The 17,184-nt window shown below is 38.1% G+C and overlaps 1 protein-coding gene across 1 annotated transcript in view; it reads left to right on the top strand.

Moving 5' to 3' along the window:
* The window catches only part of MYRIP (myosin VIIA and Rab interacting protein), a 417,935-nt gene continuing 400,751 nt past the window's right edge, over positions 1 to 17,184 (top strand). Inside the window, exon 1 of the mRNA XM_011953264.1 lies at positions 1 to 249. The gene's annotated coding sequence lies outside the window, so the exon portion shown is untranslated. The remainder of the gene's footprint in view (positions 250 to 17,184) is intronic.

Raw genomic sequence — 17,184 nt, 5'->3', positions numbered from 1 at the left:
CGCCGCGCTCCCGCCTCCTGTCGGTTCCCGGGCTCCCGCTGCGGCTGCAGTTCTGGCAGCCGAGCCCCCGCGGTGCTGCAGCCCAGCTTTAGCGCACAGACCGACCCGCGCCCCTTCCTCGCCGCCGGCAGCCTCTAATACACGCGCCGCGCTGCGGCAGGTGCCTTGGGCGCACTGAGGCTCGGTGGCCTGAGCCCGGCCGCCATCGATGACCCCGGTCACAGACCTGCTTAAGGCTGGCCAACCAGTGTGAGTACCATCCGCCTCCCTCTTCTCCCCTCTGGCAGCTTTGCGCCACTCTCCCCTCAACATTGCCGCAACTTCGGGGGTGGGTGTGTGAAGGTGTGGAGGTGTCTCTCACGCTCCCCCGCAACCCGTGCGCGTTCGGAGCCAGGAACCCTAGGCGCAGCCAGTCAGCCTCTGCGGAGGGGCGAAGGGCGGGGGTACTTGAACTTGCTCAGGGATCATCGCGGAGTCAGAGTCGCCTCTTTCTCTCGCTGCTGGGGCGGGAGCTCGCCTCTGCGTTTCCCTCGCGTTTTCGGATCCCGGCTGGCCACGTAGCGCTTGGGCTGCGGTTCACCGCGTACCTACTGCGCTGCGGGCGCACAGGCGGGACGCCTCAAACCATCCGGTAAGCGCCCCGCAGCAGCCCAGCTCGGTGGACCTGACTCTTTCAAACTTAATTGCTGTAAAACGGGGCTAATCAGGGACTCGTTCAAGGTCACAGCTGGTGCTCAGAGTTAGAACACAGGTGGATTGCGTCTGGCCCTCGCCTGCGGGCTGCCTGGGGAGGGGAGCGCTGTTGGCGGGGCAATCACTTCAGCTTCATCCAGTATTCCTCCTCATACTCCCTTTCCGCCACAGCCGCCAGACTTGAAGAGGTAGGGAGCCAATCCCAGGGGGCTCTACATACATTTGGAGGTAACGGCGGGGAATCTTCCTGATGGAGGCGTGGAGCGGAAAGATTCAGTGGTGGGAACCCCAAGACCTGAGGCTTTTTTGGAGCACTTGCTCCCCTTCTTGTTCCTTAATTTACTGACGTCTTGGCAGGGTAGGGGAATTTGTTCTTAGATCCGCCCTGCTCCTCTTTTCTTTTTCCAAATAAGCACTGTCCCCGAGGATAAGTACGGATCCCAAAACTCTTAAATGCACACACCGGTTTGGGCCTAGGGACTTCCTAAGAGAAGCGAGTATGCTGTGAGCTTGGTTCGCTAACGTTGGCTCCTATCTGCTCCTAGAAAATGCCTTCAGTCTGGCTTCATTTCCATGCTCTCCATCTCCCCGACCATGATCTCGATTTGTTGATTTTCCTGATACTTTCTTAGGGGAGGAAGACTGAGACTGGGGGCTGGCCAGTCTTGGTGTATGTAAATGACGTCGGATGTGATTCTTTTACTCAAGATCCTTTGAGGTGGCTCCAGTGGGGCCGCCTGTGGTGTTGTGGGCGCTTCTCAGAGCTCTGGGCTGGGGAGAGGATCACCTAGCCTCTCTTGCAACTCAGCCTCCCCCACCACAACTCTGAAACTCAGCCATGAGATCACTACTTAGGTTTGTGATGACTGACCAGCATCTTTGAACCTGAACTTTTTCATTTATAAAATGGAATAATCCCCGCCGCCTTTCAATCTTATCAAGGAACTTGGCGTTCAGAGGGTATGATAAATGTGGCAATGCACTGGGGTTTTATTAAAAAGTCAAAGGAAGATGGTTCAAGGCATCCAGGGCTATAGGTGGAAATGGAGGTAATTTAAAAATTTTTACAGCAATATCTGGGACCCTGTTTGCAGATTTAAAAATCTTTTTAGAGAAATTTAGTTTACCAAGACTTTGAACATACTGCTTTCCATCTTCCTGCTCATGTTCCTTTGCCTGGCCATGGGCAGCTGCATCTCTCCTAATTACCCACCCCTACCTCCATCTGTGAGCTGTCTCTGTGGGCCAGAAGCTGTGTCTGTGGGACTGTTTCTGGAAAGTGGGGGGAGGCTCTGTGTGTGTGTTGTCTCTGAGGAGTCAAAGTGTGTCTCTAGAGATGGTGTGTATCTCTTGATGGTGCAGTGTTCTATGTGGTCTGGGTTTCATCGGCGTGTATGGTGGAAGAAGGGAGAGTTATCTGGCTGCAGAATTTGTTCACCTCTGAGAAAGTGAAGTGTTAGCCATACTCAGCTCAGTCATTTAAACTAGCAGTAGCATAGATTATGTCCTGTCTCCTTTCTCCCTGCCCAGAGGGATTCCCGATGGCTGAAAAATATCCAGTAGAAAACAAGGCTTCCCCCTGATTTTGCCTTCGAGTTATTTTTGTGTATGCACAGACTCTTGTCTGAAAGCCAAGTTAAAGGGAGATGACTGATCAGACCTTGGTGAATTTAACAGTCTATTGAAGTATAATTCCAGAAAATAGTGCAGGTCTGAAGGATACACTCAATGGATTTTCACAACTGAGCACACCTGTGTAACCAGTGCCCTGATTAAGACCAGAATATTTCCAATCTTCCCATTACCCCTACCTACAGGCACTATCCTCCAAGGGTAGCCATCATCCTGCTTAGTTTTATCAGGTTAGTTTTATTTTTATTACTATTGTTATTTATTTTATCATTTTAGTTCCCAAGCTAAAATGACACTTCTTGATGATTTTCTACCTCCTTTTTAATAAATGCAAACCAAGAGTAGTTATACCTAAACCAGTACAGAAAAATAGAAGGAAGAATTTAGCCTTACAATCTGAGTGAAGAGTGACTTGGTTGTCCCACCACACCCTGATCATTAGTTATTTGGTGGTGTAACAAACCTGATCCCAGATGTGACAGTGCTGACATTGGTCAATGGAGGCTGGCTTGTTCCCATAAGAGCTTTTTCACAGAGTGAATTAAAGTAATGCAAATATGAAATTATGTGATATTAAAATATGAATGAAGAAAAGCTGAATAGATTCTCATTTGATACATAAAAATGAAATATTTTGAATTCCTCGAAGATAAAAAGTTGACAGAGAATCAGAATTTGAAAGCTGACTGATTTATGAACTGTTGATGTCGTTGCCACATGGTGGCGCCAGGTTGGCTGGAGAACTGAAATACCTACCATCTTTTCCCAAGCTCTCAGAAAGGAATCCCAGGAATAAAATCCAACAACTCAGTATCTCCAAACATAATTTCCAACTACTATTTTCCATATCTAGCAAGTAGATCCCTTGTGTGGTCCCTACTACTAAATCCATGGGTAGAACTCTATCCCAGCTCTTTGTGAAGATGGCCCGCGGGATGGGGCAGGTGCTTGTTGGAGGGAGCTGGAGGTGAGACACTGTTGCCTTTTCCTCAGTAAGATGGAGTTAAGGTGGTATGTCCTTGTGATTTGAAAGAGGGTTAACTGAGAAGCAAGCTTAGGTCACCTCATCCTACCCCAGAATCTCTTCAGAGGTTTGAGGGAAGGAGTTCTCATTCCAAAGGCTGGTATCTCTTTTCACAGAGCCCTGTCCATGCTGAACCTGGAAGAATATATAGGCCTGGCTGTATTGTTGCTGGAAGACATGTCCCAACATCCCACAGAGCACACCCAAGTTACCCAGGAGGTGTGGGGATGTTGTATCCAGATATGGAGAAGGCTAAATGGACCCAGCTGGTGCCCTTCTCCCATCCATCACCTTTTGTTTTTATTGTCAGCATGACTGAGATGCTGTTTAGAAGATTGTATTCATTTGGTGGCTTCCATGCCCATAATCACCAAGAGTGTTGAGTGTTTGTCATGTGCTGGACACTATAATTATATTTATTTACTCTTCACAATAGGAGGATGGCTTTCCCATTTTATAGATAAAGGAACTGCTCCTTGAAAGTTACACACTCTACGTTTACACACTATGAAAGCCAGAGTGAAGGTTAAGAGCCGAGTCCCTGAGACAACATCCCTAGCTGAGTTGTACTCTTCTACAGCGGCCAGGAGGTGGAGGAGAGTCTTATGTATAATTCTTTTGTCCTCCCTGGCACCTTCTCTAGCACTTTACATGCAGCCACTTAAGTGTAAGTATGGAATTGCTGTAAATAGAAAATTCTGTCATAAGCAAGAAGGACAGTGAAAGATGAGAACTTGGGGTCAATTCCATTCAACCTGCAATGTTGGGACTCAGTGTGCCTACTAGAGTGTGTAGTTTTATTATGTGTTTAAAACACCATGTTATGGACACCCGTCTTATCTATTTTTTGTGATTTTTTTTTTCACCTAACACTTTTTTACATGTGTTGATAACGTATATTGATCATTGTAAATCTAGTTGATTCATTTTAGCTTAGCATTCCTTTGATATGCCACAGTTTATATATTGATGGATAAAAGATTTTTCTATCTCTTGCTATTATTAAATATATTTCAAGGAATATCCTTGACAAGATCTTGTAGAAATGTACAAGAGTGTGTCTTGGGCATATATCCCCAGAAGGCGAATAACTGGGTAGTAGGATATGTATGCTTAAATCAATATTCATCTGTTATTTTAGCTCTCCTAGGTTTGGCAGGTTGCCCTCCTACTGCATTGTGTTGGAGTTCCTTGTATTCCCAAATCTTTGGCTGTGACTGGTATTAATCAGATGTTTTGATTTGGGCTAATCTGAGAAGCATGGAATGTATTTCACTGCTCTTTTACTTTGCATTTCCCTTAAAGATTATCTTTTTAATATATAGTTTTAATATAGTTTTACAGTTTTCTTTTTTGTGTCTTGCCATTGGTTTTTTTTTACTGGCAAAATTTTCTTTTTGATAGTTGGGTCTTTGAACTCCTCTGAAATTTATATATCTGTGTTGTTGAGGCAGGGGTGTAATTGTTTTCTATATTGAAAACCATTTACCCCATTATCATTTCATGAATAGTTTCCTATTTTCTCACTTATTTTGTTGCCATCTCTGACGTAGGCTAATTTCTGTTATATCCTTGGATCTGTCTCTTGACTCTCTGTTCTACTCATCTTTTTGTGATGCCTGAGCTAATACCATTTCATTTAATTATTAAAGCTTTATAATAAATCTTCTCTTCTTACCCTTTTCCCCTAAAACTGTCTTGGCTGTTCTTGATTCTTTAGGCTGCAGCATGAATTTTAGGATCTATCCCTTCCTATGAAAATTCCTGTTATAATTTACATTGAATCTAAAGGTTAATTAGAGGAGACTTGTTATCTTTTCACTATTGATATGTTCCTTTCATGGACATGGCCTATCGCTATACATTATCTTTTAGGTCATTCTGCAAGACTTTATAATATTTTCCATAAAGGTCTGAAACTTATATTAGGCACCTTATAGGTTTTCATTATCATTTTTCAATTAACAGCTCTATTGAGGTATAAGTCACATACTATACAATTCACTCATTGAAAGTTTACCATCAGTGTTTTTAGTAAATTTGCAGGGTGTACAGCCATCAGCACAATCTAATTTTAGAATATTTTTGAACCCTGCAAAATAAACCCTGTGCCCATTAGCAGTCATTTCTCGGTTCTCATCCCTCCAAACATCCTGCCACACACCCAGCCCTAGGTAACCTTACCAATCTACTGTCTAAGTCTACACATTTGCCAATTCTGGATATTTCATATAAATGGAATCATATGGTAATATAGTATGTGGCATTGTGTGTCTGGCTTCTGTCACTTAGTGTAATGTATTCAAGGTTATCTGTGTTGCTGAATGTATCATTGCTTCATTCCTTTTTATTGGTGTATTTCATCATATATATACATCACATCTTAGTATCCCTTTATTAGTCCTTAGAAGTTTTATTGCTCTTGTGAATGGGATCATCTCTCCTCTAGCTACATTTTTAAAATTGGTTATTGCCAGTATATAGTAAGGGGGTTGGTTTTATGTATTCTAATTTTCTACTTAGCGTTTTTGTTGGCTTGTAGATTCTCTGGATGTTCTGTAGAAAGCCATAGGTACTACAAGTAATGGTGGTTTTGTTTTTTCTGTTTTAAAACTTTATATATTTTTTCCTTTGCATATTACACTGCTTAGGGCCTCTGGCATAATGTAGAGTAATAATGGTGATAGTGGACCTCCTAGTCTGGTATGACTTTGATAATGCTTTTAAATATTCACCAAGAGTATGATAGTTACTTCAGGCTTGTGGTAGATACACTTTAACGTGTTAAGGAATTGTATATTTTTGGTATTCTAATAGTGTTTGTTTTTTTCAATTATGCTTATGTTAAATGTTTATCATATTCCTTTTTTATATCCTCTTTAACAAAGTTGAATTATTAGCTATAATGTCAATTCATTTTGTTTTCCTTCCAAAGTTTGTATTATGAAAACATTATATTTTCAAGCGTAAAATTATATTTTAATGTTGAATTTGCCTTTTCAAATCATACTGACCCCCTATCCTGAGGGTAAACTCCCCTCGTAGGTATTTTTCTTTCTTCTCTTGCTTGAGGATCAGTGTCGTGAAGAAAGATCAGACTAACTGAAGAGTTTACAAAGGCAAATAAGTATGAAGCACTCTGAACAGTGCCTGGCACATAAGTATTAGTTATTATCATAACTATACAATGTAGTTAGTAATAAATTATCAAAGAGCATTGATTTGGAGTCCTGAGGAGGAGGATTCACTAGGGGGATGCCTGCCCAAATGAAGTGGCTAATGGGGAATGTGGGATTTGACCTGGCGTTTGAAATTAAATTAAACTAAATGTGTTAATATAAAACGTACTTATAGAAATATAGGCAAACAGAAAGAAAAAAGTAAAAATCACCCATATTCCCACCACTTAGTCGCTTTTGAAATTTTTATATATTTTTTTCCAGAGGTCATTCGATATTGTATACATAGATGCAAACCTTATAAAATATTCATTTTCTGAATCTCACTAGTTATTAAGCCTTCATAATGATAACAGCCTTCACATCATCACATGAAAACATTCATTAATGGACTGTCCACTTATATGTAGATCCCCATTCTGATGTCTTAACATAGTACTAATGAGTGTCTGTCTACTAAGCATCATTTTCTTTATGGGCCAGTTGCTCCTCAGTTATATAGGATTTTATTGGACATGATAGTGCAAATTCATTGTAGAGTAGAATTGCAAATCTTGCAAAAGATGGAGAACTTCGTGAAATTGATGAAACTAGGTTGACAATCTGCAGAAAACATTTGCTCGTTGTTGAACACATTGATTGCTGACAGCCTTAAACCTGGTAAGGATTGAAAAAAGAGACAGTAACTGCATGCTCCAGAAGAGAATGAGTTGAATGACAAAATAGGGAGAGGTCTTTTTGATGCCGATCCTCAAACAATTTTGCTCAAAAGTGATACTCTTTCTGAGCTTGTCAAAAATGTCAAATGCTCATTGAAGGATGTTTTGTACTCTTTAGGTTTGCTGGGAAATTTATGCCCCAAATATGAAAACATGATTTATTTTAAGGTAACATTTTCCACCAGAAATATAATGCTAGGAGTACATGTAGTTTAAACTCTTCTCATGGGCACATTAAAAATGTTTTTAAAAATGGTGGAACTAATTTTAATAGTATATTTAATTTAATTCAGTATATCAAATATACTTTTGTATACATTTCAAGATATAATTAATATAAAATTATCAATGGAGTGTGTGACATTCTTTTTTCTATACTAAGTCTTTGGAATCTAGAATGTATTTTATACCCACAACACATTTCAACTGGACTAGTCACATTTCAAGTGTTCAGTAGCCACATGTGCTGGATAGTGTGGTTCTAAGAACTAGTGTAAAGTTGTATATCAAAATTTGCTAAAACATTAAATAAAATGTATCTTCTTGTTTTTTCTCTCTTAAAAGGTAATACTAATCAAAACTTTATTTCCCTTTATTTACTGTGATATTTTAAGTGGATTCACTTTAACTGACTTTTCTCTGGTAACAAGTATCCTTGAATAATATGGACCATATGAACTTTTTTTTAAAAATAAAGTGATACTTTAAAAAACGTAACAACATGTCAACAACTTTAATGCCAGTATTTATTCTTCTGTCATTACTTTCATCCTTCAAATAATCTGTTTAATCTATATACCATAATTTGTTCAATGAAACCATTCTTTTAAGACACTAGGCACTTTAGACTTTTATTAACTTCAACTTTGTAGACATTCTTTGTTTTCTTGAGATGAAGTACTTTGTCAAAGTTAGTTTACTTTAAGCTTTTGATATGTATTTTCAAATAACCCTCCAGAAAAGTTTATAAATTTATCTTGCCATTAGTAGTATACGAGTATGCCAAATTCCCATGCCTTGCCCTTTATAAGTATGATTATTAAATAACAATGCTAGTTTCTTGGGCAAAAAGAAGAACCCCAGAACCTTACTTTTTATTTCACCTTTCTCTACTGGTGAGGCAGAATGTATCTGTATATTTATTGGCTCTTCATGGCCAACTTCACTTTAGAGTTATCCATGGAGGTTGCTTTTTATTTCCTGTGCATTCTGTAACTTGCATTTATTACTTGGTGTTTTTGAAAGAATAGTTAAGTTGTTTTACCCAGATCATGTTCATATTTTTAACTACTAAATACCTTTCCATCATATGAAAGAACATGTTTTTTAAATGTGTTTTTCTATGATAGACTTTTGATTGTTTCTTTAATTTTTGGGGGGTATTACATAGATGCATTCAGTAAACATCCTTGAAATTTATTTATGCACATGTACAAGAAACTCTTGAAGATATATGCCTAGAAGTGAAATTGCAGGGTCTTATTTTATGTAAACTTTGAATTTGACCATTTGATGCCAATTACTCCCCAAAGTGACAACACTAATTTAAATTGCTATAGCAATATAGATGGATAGTATCTGTCACATTAAAGAGATAATACTACAGAAGGAAGAACAAAGATGTTAAAGGAGAAAACATACAGGTATATATTTTTGTGTATATATAAATACCCTAAAGTTCAAATAGAAAGCTCAGAGGTTTTTGACCTTTTCATTTTGAATATTGCATCATATAAATGATTATACATAAATATATCATAAACCTTATATAAATATTTACTGGCCAGGCACAGTGGCTCATGCCTGTAATCCCAGCACTTTGGGAGGCCGAGGCGGGTGGATCACCTGAGGTCAGGAGTTTGAGACCAGCCTGACCAACATGGTGAAACCTCGTTTCTACTAAATACAAAAAATTAACTGAGCATGGTGGTGCATGCCTGTAATCCCAGCTACTTAGGAGCCTGAGGCAGGAGAATTGCTTGAACCCAGGAAGCTGAGGTTGCAGTGAGCCAAGACTGAGCCATTGCACTCCAGCCTGGGCAACAAGAGTGAAACTCCATCTCGGAAAAAAAAAAAAAAAAAAATTACCTAACTGGGGAGAACTGGTAAGAGTTTAAATGGTCAGTTATTTAGTAGTGCCTTTAATGAGGACAGACTACAAGAGGAAGTAAGCACCTGTTGGGGAGAACCAGGAAAGCACCTCTGTCAAGCTCTGCCCCTGTCTCCCCCATCCTGGGGGGTAGATTCTACCATTGGACGATTATTCCTTTTTGTCTTCTCTTCTGTTAAAATTTAGAAGACTTTTGTTGGGGTAACTCCAAAGTAACAATGTTACAGTAACACCCTAATGTGAATGAATTTATGTGATCAATTGCTAGTGACAGGAAGACCAGAACAGTGTGACACTACCAGAGGTTAGTGAGGAAATGGCTGATAGGTGGACTTGGTTGGGGGATGGGCTGGATGATTTACTAAAAGAAACCTCAGCCACTTCCAACTTACCCTAAGGATGAATTCTGCATTTCTGCAGGGAAAGTAAAAGGAACTTTATGAAACTGTGTGCCTAAAGGCATCCAGAAAATTGTTTTTCATTTTTTATTCAATCATTACCTTCCCTAGATAATTGAGTTAAATTTTCTGTGTATATTTATATATCATCATCTGGGGCAAGAAAAAACACTGTATGGAATTCCGTTTTGTGCCTATGGTTTACAATGTGATACCACTGATGAGACAGATGTGTGATCTGCAGCTGGGATACACAAATCCATGCTGTGGGCTGACAGTTTAATCTTACTGAGCTGACACTGGGGAAGAGAATGCAAGACGTGTGTGCCCCAGGAAGGGTGAGTGCCTGGAAAACAGGTGCCCATGACCTCGGGATCTAATGTGACTATTTGCCAAAAGCCTCAAATAATCTTCTGACACTGAATCCTGGTGGCTCAGGTAACTGTCCTGCGATACGATTCTCTCTTTTTGGTATGAAATGTAACTATCTCAAAGTGTATTGAGTCATTTTCTAGGCTGGCAAGCCCAGATGACAGGATTCTGGTGAAATCTTTGGGGAAAAGAAAAATACCCAAGCCTCTTTACATGATGGCTTTTTTTTTTTTTTTTTTTCTGAAGAGATCCAAATCTGTGTAAGCAGTACTTCCAGTTCCTAAAACCTCTTTCTGACTCCCTCTTGAAAACCTCTGCCTCCAACATCATTTCATTTTATCCATGTAGCTCCAGCCTCAGAAAATATGGCAGGTGCTGCTTTTGTGTTTGTGTTATATGAATATGGTTTTGTTGTTTTGTTTCTTCTGAGAAACAATTTATTAATCATTAGGGATTTTGATTTACTAGAATGATACGTAAATAGTATTATGTTTGAGATGAGTATCTTTCTTTTACAGCTAATTATAAGAAAAATCAGAAATGCTGTTTTAATTGTTTTAATCCTTGTTCAAAGTCTTTTAGAAACCCACCAATCAATTTTTCAGCTCTGTGGTCCAGTGAAGGTCAGGTGCCTCTCCTAGAACTGCAGATCTTGCAGTCTGGTTCTGGAATGTTGCTGAGATCCCCTAAAGGTTCCTTCATGCTCCCAGGTCTGAATCCTTCCTTTTGCAGGTTCCAGGTACCTGATGCATGTTCTTTCCACTGCCCCTGCCACCACCCATTTTCTGCTTGGGCTCCTTTTCCCTTAGGCTGCTGCTGATGGTGGATGGGGATGCAATGCTGACATTTTCCCTTTCTCTGTTATAAATGAACCGAAAGCAACAAAGAGAATGAAAAACAGAAGACCAAACATTTTTCGCAAATCTGAAAGATGGTTAAAATTGCTTCCCCAAAAGTTGGAAACATGGCCAGAAAAAGTGGGATCATGGGAGGTGCATGGAAGGAGGCAGAGGGATGTGCTCTGCATGTTTAGTCAAGAGCACTTGAAGGTGAGATTTTCTACTGGAGTGCAACACCCAAGTCTCTTGTATGTAGTGGGATAAGGAAGCCTGCAGAGGCAGCGAACACTTCCTGCTGTCCACCACTGCCCACCCCCGACCCCTGCACCACCCCGCCCTGACTTAGTGCCTTCTTTGCCTCTTGGCCAGTCTCTCCCGAGTTTTTACTTGTTCTTTTCAGACTTTCCAAAGGACCAACTTTTGGCTTTGTCTTCTCTATCCTATCATTGTTTCTATTTATTAATCTCTGTTCTCATCTTTATTATTTCTTTCCTACTACATCTTGGGTTTTTTTCCCCCTAATCTCCTAAATTTATATGATTAATTCATTAATTTACAGCTTCACTTCTTTCCTATATATGCATTTAGGATTATAAATTTTTCTCTAAGTATTGCTTCAGCAATGTTTTTATTTCACAAGTTTTGATATATAATTTTGTTATTGTTCACACGTAAGCTTTTAAAATTTTCATTATAATTTCTTCTTTGAGTTATGACTTATTTATATGTTTTTTCCTAGAACTTTTTAGTATTTTTTTTTATTTTAATTCATGGTGACCAGAGAACGTGGTCTACATGATTCCAGTTATTTGAAATTTGTTGATGCTTGTTTTGTGGCCCAGTACATAGTCATTGTTCATAAATGTTCCATGACTTCTTGAAAAGAAAGTTATTGGTTTGCAGAGATTCATATCTGTTTATTAGCTTAAGTTAGTTAATTATGTTATTCAAATATTCCATTTTTACTGATGTTTTTGCAGTTTGGTTAATCAGTTATTGAAGGAGAAGTATATGAAGGCCAATTTATTAATTTCATCTTGTGCTTTCATTTTGTTTTGTATATTTTGAAGGTACATTTTTGTTTAAGTATATACCATTATGAGAAACCCTCTTGGTCTCTAGTAATACCTCTTGTTTTTAAGTCTGTGTTTAATAGAGCTATACTGTGCTATATTTTTAAGTTGACGTATCATAATTATACATATTTATGGCACGTAGTGATGTTTCAATATATACGGTGTACAGTGATTAGATCAGGGTAATTAGCATGTCCATCATTTCAAACATTTATCATTTCTTTTTGTTAGGTACATTCAATGTCATACTTCTAGCTATTTGAAACTCTATAACAAGCTTGTCTGTGGCCCGCGGGCTGCATGCGGCCCAGAATGGCTTTGAATGTGGCCCAACACAAATTTGTAAACTTTCTTAAAACATTATGAGATATTTTTTTGTGATTTTTTTTGTGTGCTCATCAGCTCTCATTAGTGTTATTGTATTTTATGTGTGGCCCAAGACAATTCTTCTTCCAGTATGGCCCAAGGAAGCCGACAGATTGGACACCTCTGCTCTATAGCATATTATTATTAGCTATAGTCATCCTGTAATGCTGTAGAAGGCTAGAATTTGTTACTCCTATCTAGCTGTAATTTTGTATCCTTTAACAAATATCTCCCTTTCTCTACCCTTCCCAGACTCTTTCTACTTTCATTTGTATGAGGTCATTCTTGTTTTAGCTTCCACAAAGGAGTGAGAACATGCAGTGTTTAACTTTTTGTTCCTGACTTATTTCACCTAATGAAATGTCCTCCAGTTCCATTCATGTTTCCACAAATGACAGGATTTGATTCTTTTTTGTGGCTGAATAGTATTTCATGGTGTGTATATACACCACATTTTCTTTATCCATTAACCTGATGTTGAACACTTGGCTGTTGTGAGTAGTGCTGCAATAAACATGGGAGTGCAGATAGCTTTTCCCTACCTCCCTCCCTCCCTCCCTTCCTTCCTTCCTTCCTTTCGAGGCAGAGGCTGACTCTGTCACCCAGGCTGGAGTGCAGTGGCATGATCTTGGCTCACTGCAACCTCTGCCTCCTGGGTTCAAGTGATTCTCCTGCCTTAGCCTCCCCAGTAGCTGGGATTACAGGTGCCTGCCACCATGCCTGGCAAATTTTTGTATTTTTAGTAGAGATGGGATTTTGTCATGTTGTCCAGGCTGGTCTTCTGACTTAAAGTGATCTGCCCGCCTTGGCCTCCCAAAGTGCTGGGATTACAGGCATGAGCCACCGTGCCTGGCCAGATGTCTTTTCAATACACTGATTTGTTTTCCTTTGAGTAAATGCCCAGTAGCCCAGTAGTGGGATTGCTGGATGATATGGTAGTTCTACTTGTAGCTTTTTGAGGAACCTCCATACTGTTCTCCATAGTGACTGTCCTGTTTTATACTCCCATCAACAGTGTGTGTTTTCTTTCCTCCACATCCTTGCCAGCATTTGTTTTTTTTTTCCGTCTTTTTGATAACAGCCATCCTAACTGGGGTAAGATGAAGCCTCACTGTGGTTTTGATTTGCATTTTCCTGATGATTAGTGATGTTGAGTATTATAAACATATTTGTGGGACATTTACATATCTTCTTTTGAGAAATGTCTACTTAGAGCATTTGCCTTCTTTTTAACGGGTTTTTTTTTCTGTTGAGATGTTTGACTTCATTTTATATTCTGGATATTAATTTCCTATAAGATGAATAGTTTGCAAATATATTTTTTCCCATTTTGTATGTTGTATTTTCACTCTATGTATTTATTGTTTCTTTTGCTTTGGAGAAGCTTTTTAGTTTGATATAATCCCTTTGCTTATTTTTGCTTTTGTTTCCTATGCTTTTGAAGTCTTATCCATAAAATCTTTTTCCAGAACAATGTCCTAAAGTATTTCCCCTATGTTTTTCTCTAGTAGTTTTATAGTTTTGTGTCTTACATTTAGATCTTTAATCACTTTTGAATTGATTTTTGTTTAAGGCGAGAACTGGAGGTATAGCTTCATTCCTCTGCATATGGACATCGTTTTCTCAGCACCATAATTTAAGAGATTATCCTTTCCTCAGTGAATGCTCTTGGTGCCTTTGTCAAAAATCAGTTGTAGATATGTGGATTAATGTCTGGGTTCCTTATTCTATTCCACTTGTCTATGTGTTTGTTTTTATGGCAGTATTGTTATGCTGTTTTGATTATTACAGCTTTGCAGTATATTTTTAAGTCTGGTAGTGTGATATCTCCAGCTTTGTTCTCTTTGCTCTGGATTGCTTTGGCTGTTTGGGGTCTTTTGCAGTTCCATACATAGTTTTGGATTTTGTTTTCTATTTTTGTGAAGAATGCCATTAGTATTTTGATAGGGATTATTTCATTGAATCTGTAGGTTGCTTTGGGTAGTATGGCCATTTTAATTATATTCATTATTTTGAACCTTGAACATGGGATATTTTTCCATTTGTATTCTCTTCAATTTCTTTTTATCAGTGTTTTGAAGTTTACTTTGTAGAGGTTTTTCACCTCCTTGGCTACATTTATTTCTAGGAACTAGGTATTTTGTTTTATTTTTTGTAGCCATTGTAAATGGGATTGCCTTCTGATTTCTTTTTCAGCTAGTTTGTTGTTTGTGCATATTAATCCTACTAATCCTACTGATCGTTATTTTTTTCTTTTTAACAGACAGTATCTCACTCTGTTTCCCAGGATAGAGTGCAGTGGCATGATTATGGTTCACTGCAGCCTCAAACTCCTGGGCTTAAGTGGTCTTCTTGCCTCAGCCTCCCAAGTAATTGTGACTATAGGCATATGCCACCACATCTGGCTAATTTTTTAAAATTTTTTATGAAGACAAGGTCCAACTATGTGGCCCAGGATCATCTCAAACTCCTGGCCTCAAGTGATCCTTCCACCTTGTACTTCCGAAGTGCTGGGATCACAGGCATTGAGCCACTGTGCCCAGCCAATGCTATTGATTATTGTGTGTCCATTTTGTATACTGCAACTTTACTGAATTTGTTTATCAGTTCTAAGAGCTTTTTGGTAGAGTATTTTGATTTTTCTCAATATAAGATTATGTCATCTGCAGAGACAATTTAACTTTTTCTTTTCTATTTGGATGCCCTTTCTTTCTTTCTCTTGCCTACTTGCTCTTACTAGTAGTTCCAGTACTATGTTGAATTAAAGCAGTGATAGTGGACATCCTCATCTTGCACTAGTTCTTGGAGAAAAAGCTTTTGGCCTTTGCCCATTCAATATGATGTTAGATGTGGGCTAGTCGTATATGGCTTTATTTTGTTGATGCACTTTCCTTCTATACCTAATTTATTGAGAGTTTTTATCATGAAGGGATGTTGGATTTTATTAAATTTTTTCTTTGCATCTATTCAGATAATCATATATTATCGTTTTTGCCTTTCATTCTGTCAATGTGATGTATTGCATTTATTGATTTGCATATGTTGAACCATCGCAGTATCCTTGAGATAAATCCCACTTGATCATGTTGTATTATCTTTTTGACATGTTGTGGGTTTTTTGTTTGTTAAGGATTTTTACGTCTATATTTATCAGGGATATTGGCCTGTATTTTTCATTGTTATTTTTCTGAGCTGGTTTTGCTATCAGGTCTATGCTGGTCTGGCAAAATGAGTTAGAAATAATTCCTTATGCTTCAATTCCTATGAATAGTTTGAGAATAGTTGGTGTTAACTATTCTTTAACAGTTTGGAAGAATTTAGTGGTGAAACCATCTGATACTGAGACTTTCTTTGTTGGGAGACTTTTTACTACTGATTCAATCTTGTTACTTTTTTAATTGGTCTGTTAGGTTGTCTATTTCTTCTTGATGCAATCTCAGTAGGTTATATGTGTCTAGGAATTTGTCCATCTCTTCTAAGGTTTTAAATTTATTGGTATATTGTTTATAATAGTCTCTGATGAGCCTTTGCATTTTGGTGATATCCATTGTGACATCTTTTTTGTTTCTGATTTTATTTATTTAGACCTTCTATCTTTTTCTTAGTCTAGTTAATGGTTTGTCAGTTTTGTTTGTGTTTTTTAAACAAATTTTTTTTGTTGATCTAGTATATTTTTTTAATCTCAATTTTGCTTATTGCTGCTCTGAGCTTTATTAATTTTTTCTTTCTACTAATTTTGAGGTTGGTATGTTCTTGTCTTCTATATTCTTGAGATACATCCTTAGGTTATTTATTTGAAATCTTTCTACTTTTTTGATGTGGGCATTTATTGCTATAAACTTGAGTCATTATACTGCATTTGCTGTGTCACATAGGTTTTGATATGTTGTATTTCTGTTTTCATTTGTTTCAAATAAATTTTTAAATTTCCTTCTTAATTTCTTCCTTTACCCATTGATTGTTCAGGAACATGTTGTTAAATTTCTGTATATTTGTATAGTTTTGAATATTCTCATTGTTATTCCAGTTTTATTCCAGTGTGGTCAGATAATGTATTTAATATGATTTTGGTTTTTTAAAATTTTTTGAGACTTGTTTTGTGTACTAACATATGGTCAGCCCTTGAGAATGTTATATGCCCTGATGAAAAGAACATGTATTCTGCAGCTGTTGGGTGAATAAATATTTATTTGGCCCATTTGGTCTGGGGTGCAGTTTAAATCTGATGTTTCTTTGTTGATATTCTGTCTAAATAATCTGTCTGATGCTGGGAGTGGGGAGCTGACATCCTCAATGATTACTGCATTGAGGTTTATTTCTCCCTTTTGATCTAATAATATTTGCTTTATATATTTAGATGCTCCAGTATTGGTTGCATATATATTTACAATTATATTATCTTGCTGAATTGATTTGTCCCTTTATTATTATATAATGTTATTTATCTCTTTCTACTGTTTTTGGTTAAAGTCTGTTTTATCGATATTATATCAGGCAATATATAGAAGTATAGCTACTCCTGTTCACTTTTGGTTTCCATTCCCAAAAGGGAATATCTTTTTTCACCCCTTTACTTTCAGTCTATAGTCATGCCACTGCACTCCAGCCTGGGCAGCAGAGCAAGACCTTGTTTCTAAAAACATTAACAAAAAATTAAAAATTAAAATGCAAAACCCTACTATATGCTGTCTACAAGAAACTTGCCTTACCTGTAAAGACACCCATAGACTGAAAGGCGGAGTCTTGCTCTGTCGCCCGGACTGGAGTGCAGTGGCC

The sequence above is a fragment of the Colobus angolensis genome, unplaced genomic scaffold (assembly GCF_000951035.1).
Source record: "Colobus angolensis palliatus isolate OR3802 unplaced genomic scaffold, Cang.pa_1.0 Scaffold36, whole genome shotgun sequence".
Taxonomy (NCBI): Eukaryota; Metazoa; Chordata; class Mammalia; order Primates; family Cercopithecidae; genus Colobus; species Colobus angolensis.
This window is presented reverse-complemented; position numbering and strand designations above follow the sequence as displayed.